Here is a 15,511-nt window from a genome sequence, read left to right as displayed (position 1 = left end):
CCTATGGGGTCTTGGGTCTTTTTGTTTGTAATTTGGAAATTAACTTTCCTGGTCGGCCTAAGGTCGGGAAAATCAGTCTTTTAACCCTAATTGGCAAGTATATAAAGTACATTTTCCTCTCCCATTTGGGTAAGAAGAAGAAGGTCATATGTGTACAAGCGTGGAAACTATACTCAAGCATTCAAGCATTCAAGCATTCATTCCAAGTCTCCATTCAAGGCTAAGTGTTGCATTCAAGACAAGGATTCAACCATTGAAGAGGAGATCACATACTACATGCTACATACAACATACTACTACAACATACAACATACAACATCTATACCTTCGCACATAAGGATACAAACATCCTTACAACAAGGTATTAGTACTTGTTTTACATTACAGACATTTACATTTACAGCATTGCTCATTTCTTGGTTAATTCCAAAACCGGGGTTTGACCTAAAGGCAAACCCCTAATCCCTAACCCCCCAATCGTCTTCACTTTTCTGTGTGTAGGTTGCAGGTACACGGCTGAAATTGAAGATCTGGAATCCTTGTGCAGAGACGAACAGATCCGCCTTCGTTTTGCGGATTTTTCGGAGGACCGTGGCGCCGGGCACCATCGTCCCGACAACTTTTGCTCAAATTTGTAGGACAGCACCGTATCAACATTTTGCTGCTAATTCCAGGTCCGCAGCTTCATACTGTATCCCTATCTCAGTTTATAAGCGAATCTTTGTCACTTTCTATGCATTCCTAGCTTAATTCTTCTATGCACATTCTTTACAAAAGAGGGTAGCCTTGCTTTCTTAACCCTTGAAACACATTTAGCATCCAATCTTGCATTGTGTGGGATTGGATCTTGTGGGTTTCAACCCCTCTTTTGAATGTAAAGTCTCTCCCTTAAGTGAAAACCATCAACCCTAGTGAATCTCCCTTCTCTCTCCTTGGAGTTGGAAGAGGGGAGAGCAACTAGGGTTCGATCGCAATTTTCCGCTTTACACTTTGTTAATCAAATCCTGAAGTAAAAAGAAATTTTGATCTCAGATTAACCAATTTTAGGATAGAATTATATAGAATTAATAACAAACAGAAGAAAAATAAAATAGCAATCAACCTTGCAGATGCATGACCCAGAAAAAGTGATTGTGTGATTTGGACAAGGCAATTGCGTGACCCCAAAGGGTCGAATGCATAATTCTATCTATGCAATTGCATGACGATGTAAGCTCGATTGTGTGATGGAAAATCTTTTCTCAAAATTTGTGCAATCTGCAAAAAAAAATAAAAAATCTGACAATCTGCAAAAATCACACAAAACATAGAAAAAGGTTAAATTGTTGTTAGTTCACATCGGGTTCACCAAAATGTGGGATGCAAAATCCATCTTCAAATTAACAAAGTAGTCAATTAGAAACAAGGGAAATCACAAATCCCTATCCTATTCAGAATTTAACAAACAATACAATGGAATAACACAATTTAAGAAATAGGAATCAATATAATCAAATCAAGAACTCCCTATTCCGTGACTGCGTATTGCTTCCATTCCTCTTCTCCTCTTCATGGTATGGTGGCTCTCAGATATTGCGCTGGTAACCTGCAAGTGACACAAAGATTCAAAGTTCGTGATTGTTGAAAATGGAGATTGGATGCTCAATTTATAGAATATTGAAGAGGATTGATTGAAAGGTGGAACATAATGATCAAGAGATAGAACTCAAGTGAGCTCACATGAAAATTGATAGTTGAACTGCTGATTGTAGGAGTGAAACAAAATAGATTGAATAGATTAATTGAGTCAACTGATTGAGAAAAAACTAGTTGAAGGAAGAAAAAGAATGATTGGAGGAAATAAAGAGGATGACACAAAGAGCTTAATTTAGAAAAAGCTAACTAAAAGAGGGAAATAGAGTTTGGAGAGATAAATGATTTAATTAATCAATTGATTGAATTAATTAATTTAGCTTGTGCTTGCATTTAGATTTAGATTATCAATTTAATCTTTGCATGAGATATTATTCAAAATTTAGCATTTGAATATATTTAGAACTTGACTTTGATTTTCAATTTGGTTTTTGAAATCATGCACATGTATTTAAATTTGGAAGAAATTAGAAGAATATGAAATTAAATGAAATTAGAATTTGGGGAACTAGAAGAATCAATTAGTTAATTACATAATTTAAAGAAACTATTTAATTATGTAGAAATGGACTTTAATTAAATAATAAAGATTATTTAAATTAAAGGAATTAAATCATAAATAATTAAATAATAAATATTTAATTAACATTTAGAAGAGAGTTGAATGATTAGATGATTGGAGAAAGAAATTGAATAATTAGTAATTTATTTAAATAATAAAGATTATTTAAATTGGGGAATCTAGAATTAATTAAATAATAAATATTTAATTAATATTTAGAAAATGATTAAATGATGATAGAATAATAAAATAGAATAATTAATAAGATTATGAGGAAATATGAAATTAGAAGAAATAGATTAATTAAATTAATTAAATAATAAAGATTATTTAATCAATTAGTGGAATAATTAGTACATGATCAATGAGACATTTTTAGGTGTCTGCTATGATTAGTATTTTTTCTTAAGCGGTAATGCATGTTGATCTAGTGGTCATTATATTTCTGATGTATTACTTGTTTATGCATATGGGTGAAGTGGAGAAGAGATATTAGGTGTGGTGAAGATCTAAGTGTTACCAGTTTATGTCTTTCATGGTCATAATGTGTTTTATTAGTAGTACCCTATTTTAGATCGGTGATACTGTTTACCAGTTAGTTCAGTGTTTGCAGTCAAAGTGGTTTAAGGAAGTTTTTGTCTATATTGATTCACCCTCCCTCTTAGTATCTGTTGAGTACTTACTATTCATCATTATTCATCAAAAATAATGTATTGGGAGGAGCTACGCTGAGAGAAAAGACATCGGAGAAATTATGCCCATTGCTTGAACACATTTTAAGCTATCCCGATGTCCAATGAGACTAGCGGGATAACTCACATCGATCAGTAGGAAGAGAGGTCATCAGCTTATTTTATCTCAATGAGTAAGAAGAAATCAAGAGGATGTGAAAATAATTAGACCAACATATGTGGATCAACAGGTAAAATCTATGTTCATCGGGATGCCGAAGTGAAATTTCAACACTTCTGAATTCCGACGAACACGGGGTATACTTTAAAAAAAATTAAAATAATCAGACAAAGCAAAAGAAATCCCATAGCTGGCCGGAAATGTTCGTTGGCTTTTCATCTAAATTCCAATGTGAAATTTTAACATGTCGAAATTCCGACAAACACGAAGTAATTTTTGAAAACAAAAACAAATTAATCTGACAAAACAAAAGAAATCCCATAGCTCATCGGAAATGCTTGTCGGAAAATCACTCCAAATGTACTAGTGTGTAATTAGGACCTAGATGAGAAATAATGAAGGTAAAATACCTTAATTACACCAAAAAAAGAGAATATTGAAGGGAGAAGCAAAGAAAATAAGGAAGACTCCTCGAGGATCTCTTGAGAAAATATCATCAGTTTGGATGCAATCATAAATGCAATTGAATGCCATGGGGATTTATAACAAATAGCTAAACATTATCCAAATGTGCCTGTAAAGTAGGGAAATTAGGAATTAGGGTTTAAGATAATAAAACCATTAAGTAGCCCAATTAACCCACATACATTGAAACATGATTGAACCCTATATATCTATGCTCAATCCTAATAAGAAAGAGACTAAGATTTCTGATTGGATTCAATTGTGTGTGGGGTTGATTAATCCTCTTTCCAAGTTGAATTTGATTGATAAGGAAATTAGAGTAAAATTAGGGATTATTGAAGTGATCTGATGAAAACAATAAGCTATAGATGTCCCATAGAGCCACCAACCTAGATCTAAGAAAAATGAGATGTTTAAAACTTTTCCTTTGAAGTTCAGCCTGATTTTTTGGGTCCAGGTAGCATAGATCTACCCCGGTCCTCTAAATTTTCCACAATCGAAAGCTAACCTATTTGTTACCATTAGCTCTATCGGATTTCCTAAGTATCACTTCACTCTTGTTTCCTACAAAAGAAAGGGAAAGGTGTTGGGAATAGGGGTTTGCCTTAGGTCAAACCCCAGTTTCAAAATTAACTATGAATGAAATAATGTAAATACTAAAATAAATGTTAAGGAGATATACCTCATATCTGCAAGTGTTGATGATGATGTAATTCTCTTTAAATGTAATCACAAATGTTGAATGTAATGTCATGAAAAACATATGGACATGAAAAACCCTAATCCCACACACATGCTTGTAGGATAATTGATGTAACATTGCTCCACAATGCTTGAATGATGAATATGCAGCCTTGAATCTTTAATGATGCTTGATGATGAATGCTTCGCAAATGCACACATAATATGGATGGAGTCTTAGATATAAAATGAATTGATAGAATGTATTTCACAATGGGACCCACCAAATGGTGTACATGACATCAAAGTTGGATAATCAGGCCTGGATGAAATTGAAAATGGGATGGGGATAGGAAACGCTAAAGAGAGAGCATAAACATGAGGTGTAAATTGGACCAATGACAATTTATGATTCTACATTTATCTTCCACTTTAACGAGAGTATGAGTCTATGAAAATATCCATGGTAAAGTAGAAAGATGAGACAAAGGATAAACTAGGAGCAAAATCACAATGAGACAAGAAATCACTAGTTTCAAGGACCAAGCCCCCAATCTTAGGATCTTAACTCAAACAATCTTATGAAATAACACAAAAAACAAGACAAAGACAAAAAGGAAAATAAAGACAAACAAGGATAAAAGAAAAATTACACACAACACAAAAGTTAAAAACCAAAAACAAGAACTCAAGTCAACTAGCTAAAGAGACCTCGATAATCAGAATGTCTCCACCACTAGTATCATTCTTGAAATGCCATCACAAGGACACAAGGGATCACATAAAAAGAGAGAGAATGAATTAAACAATGAAACATAAATAGTAAAGATATTAACTCATAAGGAGATGAAAGGGGGAACATAAATGTCACGAGCTATTTATGTTTTGCTAGGTGATCCATGAGTAGAAGAGCAAGAGAGGACATGGATACCGTAGGTTAGCTATGTTTTTCTAGGTGATCCATGTTGGGGAGGAGATTCAGAATAGCCTAGCTATGTTTCAACTCATCCTATTCTATATGCAACTGTCTATTTTCAAGAGTTAAGAATCTTGTATAAGACTTTGTTTCATCTAGTTTTGAGCATGCAACAAACTCTATAATACATGAAATGAAAATGAAAATGTGTCTAGTTTTGGGCATGAAGCAACTCATGTAAGACTTTGTTTTGTCTGGTTTAGAGAATGAACAGCCCGTGCAAAACAAATATATTCCTATTTTCAGGAACATCTTGTGTAAGAATTAATTTTATCTAGTTTCAAGAATGTGTAACCCCATATAACAAATATATAAATGTTGTGTCTGGTTTTGGGCATGAAGCATCTCGTGTAAGACTTTGTTTTCTCTGGTTTCAATAATAAAAACCTCATATAAGACATGCAAAATAATAGTAAAATATAGTACAAAGAGGGTGATATTCTATGCCCCGCCCCCCTTAAGATGTCAACATATCCCTATGTTGATGTCTTAAGGAAGATAGAAACAAGGATACACACCTTCAACACCAAGGATATATTCTTTTAGGCAACAATGGTTATAAATCCAAGATAAAGAGGCATTACTCTTACAAGCAAGGACAAGATAGTTGAAAAAGAGGTATCTTGCAATAACAATAAGTGTTAAGGGAATCCTTGGAGGGGAAGATATATTTTCTCAAAAGGCATCTACCTCTAAGAGGAGTTCTTGACCAAAAATAACATCATCAACCAAAAGAGAGGAAGGAGAACAAGAATGCATACCTTCTCCTTATTGCTAAGTGAAAGGGATTCTTGATGAAGGATGACACACTTTTGACCCAAAGTGAAGAGTTTTTTTATAATAGACATACATTTCCAAGAGTAAAAGAGGTTGTAGTCAAGGATACACACCTCTTTCATAAGAGCTAATCCTTAAGAAAACAAACAACTTCACACAAGGATTGACATTGTATCATAAGAAAACACCACTCAAGAAAGGAAAAGTGTATCCTTAGAAAGGATAGGAAAGATCAATTCTCCCTTGTGTAGGGACAATGAGAATAATTACACAACCTCTAAGGAGAGATTATAAATAAGAAAATGCACTACTTCAAGCAAAGAAAGGTCCTAAAAAAGGAACACACACGTACTCGCATGAAGGAATATTCCATGCAAGAAAAGACATCAATATATGCAAAATGCAACTCTAAATAAGAGGTAATATTCAAAGAGAGAAAGAGAGAATGGATACTTAGTGTCCTTTCCCCCAAAGCAAGGAAACAAGGAAAAAAATATTGTTTCTGCCCAAAGATGTTTGTTATAGAAATAGAATCACCACTCATGACAAAGAGCCCCCAATGAAGTTAACTACTTGTGTCATGGGGTGAGGAGAAACATGATAGGGTAAATGGAGTGCTAAGGCACTACCTCTTCACCAAGAAAAAGTGAAAGAACGTTTGTAAGAGATATGTGAGCTTGATTATATTGGTCATGAATAAATATTTTAAAGGCTTTACAATTTCCAAGAGAATGAGAATAACTAAAATGAAAAAGTCAATGTTCATCACCTTCCTTATGCTTGTAATTTTGATTAACTCTAATGAAAGGAAACACAACATTCTTATCATACTTTAATCTCCAAAAGATTCTAGTAACTATTATTTCTTGATCATCAATAGGAGTAGATCTTGTCTCTTGAGATGTAGGACAAGGATCACTAGAAGGAGGAGGACTGTCTTCTTTGATTTTGATGGTTTCATTACTAATGAGTCCTTGTATTTCCTTTTGAAAATTAGGACAACTATTGGCATGATTATCATTAGTTTGATTATTTGAGGAAGAATCACCTTTAGATGGATGATAATTTCTATGTCTTTCAAGATTGATGAGGATGAAACTTGAGACACAAAAAAACACAGCAAAGAGACACAAAATATCTACACATTATTATTATCTAAAAACTATTTTGAATACATGAAATTACAATCTAAAGGAATCAATCCTCACAAGTTATAATACAACAACTTACAGAGTTTTCTGGAAAAACCCTTACAATGCTATTTCCCAACCCAGAACTATACTCCCAAAAACTCAACTCCAAAAACTAAAATCATAAGTTTCCTCGATGAGTCCTAAATAGCCTTTCTCCATCTTGGAGCCCAAATTACAATTTATAAAATTACCATTTGGTGAACAAATGCCAAAACATGAAATTGGAAATATGAGAATATAACCAAATTCAAAAATTGAAACTTTCTGAAAAATTGTCCAACTTCCAGCAACCATAACTTTTGATTTGGGATTCGGATTGACGAATTGTTTGAAGAATCAGAAATCTCTTTAAGTAAAGAATATTCTATTAATATTCTTTGTTGATTCCTGCCATTTTTGGGGCTAGTTGTAACCATTTAATGCCTCAAATCTGACATGGAAGAAAAATTTTCAATATTTCAAGAAACTGAAACTTGAATAACTTTCAAACCATTAATAATTTTAATATGATTGTTTCGCTAAAGTTCTTATTTTCCTTAAGCTTCCCACAGATTTTTGGCTCCATCTGCCTTCAAATAAAAACCTGCTATTTTGGGTAGTCGGCTAGAAAAAGCAACTTGTCAATTTTGAAAGTTGGGATCACTTATTTGCCTAAATGGGTATCCAGAAATACAAAAACATTAAAAGAAAACTAACTAAAAAGAAATATTTTTTGGGTGATCCAGGGTTGCCCTTTTGCCACTAGATGCTCCTACATCAAAGATACTCCTTAAGGTTTTGAATTTGAAGGAGATCATCCATAGGTGAATGATGAGGATGTCCTAGAACTTTGGTACTAGCTTGAGAAGGAGGGTTTATATGGACCTTGATTCCTTGTTCATATTTTACAAGTCCTTGTCCTTTATAACATTTTTTGAGATTATGTTATAACTACTCCTATAAGAGATTTTTTGATTGTGCAAAATAAATACCATTATCATGAACTGTTAGGCCCAATATGGAAAGCTAATGTACTGAGAGGGGAGAGGTGAATCAGTACTTCAAATCCTTTTATCAACAATATCTTTACTGTTATGCATAAACCACAAACTTTTGTAACATAACATAAAGCTAAAACAAATAAATAACAATCATACATGATTCACTCCATAACACATATATTTTGGTTACGTACAAACTCTTGGTTGGAGAGAAAAACTATGGTGGGGATGGCACCCACAACTTCACTACTGCAATAATAAAGGTTGCTTGGTTAGAGGTACATGTTTAGCTATTTCTAATAGCTTACCCTATTAGGAGTATCAAGATTGTTAGATCTACCTTGCTAAAGGATTTTACAACACTTAAACTAAATGTTGCACCTGGTTAAAGGCTTTACAATTTATAGACTTTGTTAGAGTCTTTTACCCTGTTAGAGGTTTCTCTTACAACTTCAAAGTATTACAATAAAATCTTTACAAATATCTGCAACTTTACATCTAGAATGTTATAGCAGATTCTATATGCTCAAAATGAGATTACCTTGCTTATAGCATATCTCGGTAACCCATAGAATAACTTGGTAAACCCTTCTGTTTACTCTGTTCTTTGACTGTTCTCTGAAATCCTTCTCGGTGACCTCTGTGTCTCTGTAATAGTCATAACACTTCAGTGCTTTCTTATGTATCACACATGTCTTGCTTCATACACCTCTATGTATCTCTATCTGATCTCAATCCATGTTGTATAAATAGATCTCTTATGTCAGTGATTAGGTTCATTGCTTCGATCTTACAAACATGATTTATTGAATAAATAACTATGCATAATATTTCATTGGTTAGATGACCTCAAAATCATACACAATCTTTAAGTGCAATTTCTAATGTGATAACGGTTCTATGTTCCTCGATCTTGTAACATGTTTTCCCATGTGTGTCTAGATTCAATGAATCTAGTAACACATTTCACTCGGTGTATCATTGTTTGTGCTCGGTAGACATGGAATGTTACTCGATAGACAGCTCGGTGAATACTGGGCTCTGTGACTACTTTCTTCTATAGTCGACTGTTCTGTGCATACCGACTGAATGTTTTGGTAGTAGTAACCGACTAGAGTATATAGAATGACTTTGGATATAAAACTAATGGTAACTATAATAAGTAGTAATAATCTCCCCTTTTGACATTAGTTGAGATGTTTGACAAAACTACTTTCAAAGTCATAACTCAAAAATCTATATACTTACAAAATTTTGACAAAACTGATAGCATATACTTTTGTCAATGAAATAGTATATTTAGATATACTCCCCTTATCAATATACTGTACAAAACTTTGAGTTTTCATGATCGATGATCAATATTCTGTACTTGGTTTTGTTTGATGATCACTGCTCAGTGTACTGGTCGGTTCACTGCTCTTCTTGTCAAAATTAACTGTGCATATGCTTTGTTCTGCTCGGTATACTCCCCCTATATACTTTGATATGATACTCACTTCCCCTTTTTGAAAAACATCAAAACTTAGTTACCATTCGGTGGTGGCAACTGGTCAAAAATGGATTTGTACTTTGTTCGGGCATCAGTGAGAGCAGCAGAGAAGGCATCCTTAACACTATCCATGAGTGAATTATGAGTTGTAATGTCAGCTAACAGTGACATGATTCCATCTAAGGTGCTTCCCTCTTGTTGAGTGGATAGGGAGGTAGCTTTGTTGATCTATTCTTGGACAAAGGAAAGATGAGGAATGAATAATGTTTGAAGTGTCATTATGTCCATCCTTAGCTTGTGCTCTTCATTCCTGAGTTCCAATTGTTGAGCCATGAGCTTTTGTAATTTTGTATAAAAATTTTGAATGGAATTTGGCTCAGTGGTCAACTTATTTGAGAGATCGGTAATCTCTTTCTCAATCACTTCAGTTTTATTCTTGATATCTTTAATGAATAAAGAAAATGTATAGAGTTTCTAAAATAAATAAAGATTGTGCTTGAGTTGAGGGGTCAACTCAGCAATAAATTTGACAAGTTTAACTTTGCCAATAGCAATAGCTTTCTATACCTCTTCAATCATTTTAGCAGTGAGCTCCTTGTCCTTTAACTTGCTCAAATATTCAGATGCATCCACTCCAGATGTCTCTATCTTGGTTAGGAGTTCATCCAGTTGAATGTGGATGGCGACATCTTTTGTCATAGTTGCTTCAGGTAGCATATCGATTAAGAGTGCTTTCACCTTCTGAGGTACTTTATTTTTCTTTTGAATAGCCATTTGCTTCTCCTGTTCAACTTTGGCTTTGCATAGTTCACCGAATTCAATGAGTGCTTGCCCCTTTAATTTGGATATATCGACATTGGGCAACACTATTGGTTTTGACAAATCTAATTTGAAACTATTCTTTTTCATTTTCTTTTCTTTACCTTTCATCAATTGGAATAAAACAATGGCTTGTGAGGCTTGTTGATCCTTGGTAGGTTGCTCGGTAGAGGCAACACTTTGGTCAGTTTCTTTAGCCTCTATAGTGTCCTTTGGTGTCTCTAAGCTTGGTGTCTCGGTTGTAACATTTTCAGTGCTAGAGGGAGCTTGAGAGGTCTGTTCTTGAGAAGTACCTTCTCCTGCTGTTGACTTGTGACCTTCGGTGCCTTGTTTTGTATCCTAAGGGACCTCAATTGAAATAGGCTGATTGACCGAAGGATAGGGCTGGACTTGTTCCAAAACTGATTCACTGGATACAAGTTGGGCATAAGCATTCCCTTCTATCATTTCCTATTCAGGTGCCTCGGTATCCATGATATCTTCATCTACTTGTATGGTGTCAGCAGGGTCTTGCTCAGTGATATTAGGATCTTGCTCGGTGACATCAACTATTTCAACTTCAGCTTGCTCACCAGCATTCTTGATTCGAAATATTTCCTGCCATTTTTCTTTGGTCTCATTCTCTACATCCAAGTAAAGGCCATTCATCAATTTCAAGGCTCTTTGCTTGACTAGGAATTTTGTGTGGCAGTTTTTCAGATGTTCGGTGATCTCATAACCAACATGTTTAGGAAAAGATGTACCACACTTCTTTCTCTCATCTGTTTCTCTAAGTCCATTACATACTTCCACCTATTGTCAATATGCAAATATAGATCATTTGGAAGAGATTTACATACTTCCAATGGGACCAATCAGAATTTCAATAGTGTTGTAGATTTGGGAGAATGTTTGAGATGTTCATGTGTATCTTCATTTTAGGTGGTTCGTGATTTGGTGCTCTACAAGTCATCTTTCTTGTCAAAATTTATGTTACTGAGTGTTCTTGATTGTTAGCATGTTAATCGATGAAGATTTGATTAAGTGGTGTTGGTGCAGCTATTGTGGATGGTTCTAATGACCTTGTTGGTGTTTCCTAATTGTGTCCTATTTTTTTTGGTAGTCCGCATTGATCATTGTGTGCATTATTGAATATCTTATGGATCTGGTGATATTCTTTGTGTTATGTGGTATTTTTGGTGGTGTAATGTGTTACAGTTGATTTTGGAGAGATTCTTGGTGATGTCGTGTATTCGATGAGTTGATTTGGGTCCATGATATGTTGACAATGGAATTGTATTGGTCTGGTGGATGATTTATGTATTGTGTGATGTATTTTTGTAAATTAGGTGTTGAGGATTTGGCCGACCTTGTAGTCAATGTTGATGATTCGTATAAATAGGTGTTATATTCAAGTAATACAGGCATTGGTGTTGTGTCTACATTATCTGAGAGTGGTGTATGTGCGAATAATTTTTTTTATCCTTTAGTGTGGTCTATTGAGCAGAGATTATTGTAGGGAAAACAATTGTGATTAATTGGAACTATCATCAAGCATTAGGAGATGATATTCCTTCAGTTCATCTTAACCAAATTGTAGTCAAAATTTTATTGTAAGGTAGTGAACCTTCCCTAAGCATTTGTAGCCTTTTGGGTCATTGTTGATGAATACTAAGAGGGGGGGGTGAATTAGTATGCCAAAAATCTCTTTCCTTAAACACTTACATAGTCTAAAGATAAATCGGTAAAACAGTCTAACAGACAGACCGATTATCACACATGCAAACCAAAATGCGAATAAAGCATTCACCCACAAAAGCAATACAACCATAACACAAGATATTTGACGTGGAAACCCAACTAGGAAAAAACATGGTGAGATGGAACTCACAAGTCACTATCTATAGAATAGAAACTAGACTAGTTAAGGTCTTACAATGTTCTTCACCAGAACAGATCCTGTTAGGAATCTCAATCTCTGTTAGGAGATAAGTCCAATTAAAGACTACCTTGTTAGAGGATTTCAGATTCACAGAAGTGAACCACCTTGTTAGAGGATTTTACAAAGGCTTTGAGGCCTACCCAATTAAGGGCTACAGACTTGTCAAAGATGTGAGTAATCAACAGGTGTTTGATCTATCTCTTAGAACAAACTGCTTGATTAGATCCAATATAGTTCACTGCTAATGCACTTCAGCATTACTTCAGTCTTCTCTATCTCTTTTTGTTTACAACTCGATCTTCTCAGATAAGATCGCTCTTACAACAACTCCATAATCACCTTAAACCCTAGCCACAACATAAACCCTTTCAGCAATAGTTACAACAACTCAAAACCCTAGACATGATGTCCTTTTAAAGGAATCTGATTTCATGTCAGTCCAATAGGATTACATTACAATTTACTAGGTTCAATGAATCTAGACATACTTAGTAACATGACACAAAAAGAACTGTCAGTGTGTCGGCACCGTCAATCAATCGGTGGGTTGGTAACTCATCACAAAATGTCAGTTGGTAACTCATCACAGAGTATTATCGGTTCATACAAAATACTAGTTTCTGGTTTGGCAAAAATGAAGACTGGTAAGAATGTGTTGTGCCGCTTTGCTCCCTTGTATCGGTTGAGATCCATGAACCACTTGGGGTCGTCATGCCGCTTCAGACTAGGAAACACATTCTGCAAAATCATTAGTCTAAAGACTAGAATACAACATACCAGTTGGAACAAATACCAGTTGAGCCCTAGCTCATACATATGAAGGGTTTCTTAGTACAAGTGTGTGTCCATCAATGACAATCATAGCATAAACATCAAAAATGACAACAATCTCCCCCTTTGGCATTGATGGCAACAGTTAGGAAAATAAAATTTTGACATCTAAGTGTTTTACAACAAAAACTTGCCATTAACAAAATTGCTCCCCCTAAGCATATACACTATCCCTTAATCAACATGATGTATAGCAATTTTGCATACAGAGCATAATCATTGAGACATCAGAGCATGTAGCATATATTAGAACATATATCAAAATTTCAAAAATAGATGCTTCTCCCTATTTGTCTTCAAAATAGATAGAGTAATTCTCCCCCTGTATCAGAAGATCAAAATTTTAAAACCAAAAACAGATTCTTCTCCCCCTTTGCCAATAATGACAAAGTACTGCTGAACAACCCTGTTTCCATTTGATATAAATAAAAATTTTATGACAACAATGAATAATATTTGTCAAAAACTGATTTATAGTCCTGCAAAAATTGTTTCATGGATAGAGACTAGGACTCAAGTAAGGAGGTGGCCACTTCTTTTTCTGTTTGCATCTGGTATACCTATTCCTCCATGGCATCAAATATGCTCAGCTCCTACGTGATTGTCAAGGCATCTAGGTTCAGATAACACTTCTGAAGAATTTGCAGACGTGGAAGTAAAACTAGTTATAGCTCCTACAAATCTTTAGATCGTGTACTGATCTCTTGCTCTATTTTGGCTGACTGGATCTAGAACCAGTGAACGGTTTGCCCATATGTTGCAAAGGAATCATAAGGTGTCTTAAATGTGCCCAAGTAGGACTGTAAGTCCATTTGAAGCTTTTGCTTCTTAGCTAGCACATCATCGCAGAATAGATGAGGTTGATAGATTTTGCTTAGTAGCAAGTGTCCCCCATCGAAGGCATTCCTTATGTCCTTTTGGCCTTTCAGCAGTTCAAACTGAAGCTCATTCATCTTTTTCACCAGAGTAATGTTAAGAGCCTTTTGGTGCTCTTTGTTGACATTGGCCTCAGATGCTTCTTCTAGGCTTTGCACTTGATCATCCACTATAGTACACAATAGTTTGAGCTGTGCTAGTGATGATTCAGTGTCAGGAAGATTAGTACCAGGGATTAAACCAGTAAGGGTGTCTATAGCCGCCTGAGTTATGTCCTATTCCTTTTTCCTATGAATGAGCTCAAGGCACTCTTGAGCAACCTTGATGCTTTGCATAAGCTCTAACTCACTTGCAGATTGGAGATTGATAGGACTGGAGATATCAGTCGGTTTGGCTTGACTCCCAATTTCCTTCAGAGTCTCCATCTGAGTGCTCTCCATTGCTTTTTCTACCTTGTCTGCTTCTGCCTTCTTCCTTTTCTCTACTTCTTTCTTCTGTTCTTGTTCCTTGTCTTCTTCTTCTTTCTTTTTCTTGTCTTCTTCTTTCCTCTCCTTCTCTTCTTTCTCTTTCTCTTCCTTCTTCTTCTTTTCTTCTTCTTCCATCTTTTTCTTCTCTTCCTCTTCCTTATGTTCTTCTTCTTCCTTCTTCTTCTTTTCTTCCTCTTCTTTCTTCTTCTTTTCTTCCTCTTCTTTCTTCTTCTTTTCTTCCTCCTCCTTTTGATTCTTTGCTTCCTCTTCTTTCTTCCTCTTCTCTTCCTTATCCTCTTCTTCTTTCTTCTTCCTTTCCTCTTCTTGCTTCTTTTGTTCTTCATCTTTTCATTTCTCCTCTTCCTCTTTTCTCTTTTCTTCTTCTTTTCTCTTTTTCTCATCTTCATCCCTCTTCTTCTTCTCTTCCTATTCTTGAGCCACTTCTTGCGTGTCCTTAGCCTGCTCACCACCCTGTTCAGCTTGTTGCCCCTATTCTGGTCCCTCATAAGGTATGTCCTGAGTGACATCCTCTACATCTAGGGCATCGACATCGATAGTGTTGATTGGTTCTTCAACTAGCTTTCCTTCCTCATCAAAAACTTCATCCAGTTTGGATACAACCGGTCCTTTTTCCGCTTGGAGGTTGGCCATTTTTGCTTTGTGAGAGTTGATAGCATAATCCATATGTTGATGAGTATCTTTTTCAACATCATCAATTCTCCCCTCCAACAACCAGAGTCTTCTTCTCCTTGTGAAGAAGAGACCTTTATTTTGATCTAGGACATCAAATAATTCTGAATTTGAGAGGTCGGGAAAGTACTGTACAAAGACTTTCTCCCTAATCTCCTATTCTTTTTCAATGGCAATGCGCCATTTATTACCTAGTGCTTTAAATAAAGAATCTTGTGTCTGAGATTTAATCTCTGATGGGGACCGGTTATTTTTACACAAATAAATGATGATTTCCTGTAATACTTCTTCCTTTTC

This window comes from Cryptomeria japonica, chromosome 9 (assembly GCF_030272615.1).
Source record: "Cryptomeria japonica chromosome 9, Sugi_1.0, whole genome shotgun sequence".
Lineage (NCBI taxonomy): Eukaryota > Viridiplantae > Streptophyta > Pinopsida > Cupressales > Cupressaceae > Cryptomeria > Cryptomeria japonica.
This window is presented reverse-complemented; position numbering follows the sequence as displayed.